Source organism: Camellia sinensis, chromosome 6 (genome assembly GCF_055761805.1).
Source record: "Camellia sinensis isolate YWXY chromosome 6, ASM5576180v1, whole genome shotgun sequence".
Lineage (NCBI taxonomy): Eukaryota > Viridiplantae > Streptophyta > Magnoliopsida > Ericales > Theaceae > Camellia > Camellia sinensis.
Window position 1 is genome coordinate 166,420,280 of NC_138966.1, and position 3,290 is coordinate 166,423,569.

Sequence of the window (3,290 nt, forward strand, 5' to 3'; positions counted from 1 at the left end):
ACTATAGGAATACAATTCACATCAGTTTTAACACTATCATCAGTAGGCACAGTCAGCACAGAACACAGATATCCTTTACACCCTTTTCTAATTAATTTAACAGCTTTTACTAACGAAATCAAATACGGAGGAGGTACTACTCCACTCCCATTAAACACGAATTCAGGCAAACCAGGTGGACGGAAAACAACTTGCTTGGTCACACAATCAATAGTGGCATGATATTTTTGTAACCAATCCATCCCCAATATTACATCAAAATGATCAAGGTTCAATGGTAGTAAATCAATAAACAGATGCATATCCCCAACAATGATTTCACATGCGGGGTACATATAAGCACATGTCATGGATCCTCCTACGGGTGATGATACAGCTAGCAAATAGTTCATGGGTTCTAAGGGTCTATTCAATTTACGCGAAAAAGCATGCGACACATAAGAGTGCGTAGACCCCGAATCAATCAATACATATGCATTTTGTGTACAAATAGAGAGGATACCAGGCACAACGGTTTCAGTATTTTGCACGTCTCCCGGTACTAGGGCAAACACTCGGCCCTGCCTCATGGGCTCTTTCCCGGTAGCTTTGGGGTTAGGCTTTGGTGCTACAGTTGACGCTGCTGCACTTGGCGTAGCTTTGCTACTAACTTGCGGAGCAGAGGGACAGTCTCTAACCATGTGGCCCACTTTGCCACATCTGTAACAGGCTCTGGATATTTTGTGACAAACCCCTTTGTGCTTGTTGCCACATACAGAGCAAGGTGGAATGAACCCACTCCCTTGACTGGGGCTAGTTGTCGACCCCGTATTCTGTTTCTTGTTGGCCGGGTTATGCTTGCCTTTCTTAAATTTGAAACCCTGCCTTTTACCATGCCATTCAGTTGTTGGTGTTTCAGATTGTTTCACTGCTGCAATGTTCGACTCGGCCATCAATGCCCGGTCGAGAACACCTACAAAAGTCGGTAGTTTCAAGACATTTATTCGGTCAAGAATTGAAACATTAAGGCTGCCTTCAAATTTTCTGGCCTTCTTATACTCAGTATCCACCATATGCGGTGCATAACGGGCAAGTTCAATAAATTTTGTTTCATATTCGGCAACGGACATTGTGCCCTGCTTCAGTTGTTCAAACTCAGTCACTTTCCTATCCCTGACGCACTGTGGGAAGTACTTTTCAAAGAAGGACTCCTTGAACTGAGCCCAAGTCATAACTGTATTTGTATCGCGGATCAACATCCACCACCTTCTAGCTTCTTCTTGTAGGGTGAAGGTAGCTAACAGTACCTTGTGTGCTTCAGAGCACGGGAACACCTCAAATAGTTTTTCTATTTCAAGCACCCAAGCTTCAGCCTTTAGTGGTTCCAGTCCTCCCTGAAAGGATGGCGGTTTCATCTTGCTGAACTTATGGGTGAGAGCAATAATATCCCCATCATTCACATTCGCATTAGGTTCCGGCTGTACCGGAGGAGGAGGTGGGGGCTGTTGGTTCTGTTGTTGTTCAAGTCTAGCGGTTATCAGTTCCATCATTCTTTCCATTCTTTCCATTCTTGCCTCAGTAGATGAGGATTCAGGTTCATTTGCATTGTCCATTTCACTATAAGCAGTTATAACAGTTATAGCAATTGTAACACAAACAGTTGCATATTTAGATAGTTATCACATCAACATGTATTCAGTCATAACATAGCCACACACTTTTCAAGTTCATGAAATGCCCTAATCACTTCTCTAGGACACCCTATAGCTTATTTGGACACGTGTGTGCGGTATAACTCGTGGTTAAGTATCGCTCTGATACCACTCTGTCACGACCCAAACCCGGCCCTATGGGTTTAGCACCGTAACCGGCCAGTAATCCGAGATTACCGAAGGCCTGCTTAACAGTAATACAGTAAAACAGAGTACAGGGCCTGGCGGAAGCCAATACAAATATTAAATAATGTCCATTGAGCTGTGACAGTCTATATGCCAAAAAGATTTTTCATACATTTATACATAAACAGTTCAGAACAGTATGCACAGTATTTACAATCATCAGACTAGGGACTCAATCCCTGTATGACAGTATCGTAAACATTCAGTCTATACAGAACAGTAAGACGGTACAGAAGGGGGAATTCTAAAACACCCCAAAGCCATCGCAGTAGGCTCGGAACCTCGCAGTGAGGCACATAGGCTGGCTTGACAAAACTGGAGTCTAACCCACGCTTCTAGCTCCGATCTGGTGGCAGAGCACCTACATATATATGAGCAGTGAGCTAAAGCCCAGTGAATAACATAATGCGTAAAGAGGTTTAGAATGAAATGTCCTTACAGTAATGAAAGCAGTTCATTAAACAATACTTCAATCTTTCAGTCAGAACAGTTATTCAGTCATATGTGGTACATCCATTAGCATAGCAGTAAACAGTAGGTCTTAAAGACCGAACAGTAATGATTGCCATCAGTCAGTAAACAGTAGTGGTTCCACGAGGGAACCGACAGAGATCTCTGTAACAGTATAATAGTAATAGTAAACAGTCGGTGCTAAGGATGCCACAATACAGTTTAGAATATTGGACATACATTCATTCAGTTAACAGTAGACAATTCAGAAAACAGTACAGTTCAATTGTTCGGAAGATAGTCATTTTTGAACATATCTTTACACAGTTGTTACTCACAGAGTTTGGGCTACAGTGTGCTAGAGCGTGTCTCCCTAGTCGCCAACCCTACACAGTTCACAGGTTGAACACACACTAAGCTACACAGTTGGGAAATATCATAACATAATCCCTAATTTGCCCCGGTGTGTTCTACATCTATATCCTCAACAAGATGTCTTAAACTAGGCCTAAGCATGCCTAGGATGGGATGAGGATGCAAAGATGTACTCAAGAAGCAGTTTCAGAATGTTCAGAAAAACAGAGTCCCGCTCGAGCGCATGTGCACCCGCTCGAGCGGACACGCAACAATGGTACACGCTCGAGCGTAAACTTTCCCGCTCGAGCGTACTGTAAAAGTACTGGATGGGTGAAATCTCCGCTCGATGCCCGCTCGAGCTTGAGACATGACTCCGCTCGAGCGCCCAATCCTCCGCTCGAGCGGAATGCAAAACAGTGCAGAGATACTGGATGCTCGGATTCCACGCTCGAGCGCCACTTTCCCCGCTCGAGCGGAAGTGCAAAATCTGGGAATTCCAGATTGCACCTCCAAGCCAAAAACTAAGTTCAAAAGCATCCAAACCAATCCTCTTGGGCCCATTTTCTGGAAAACATTTATAAACACATAGAATATCATAGTTGAAAG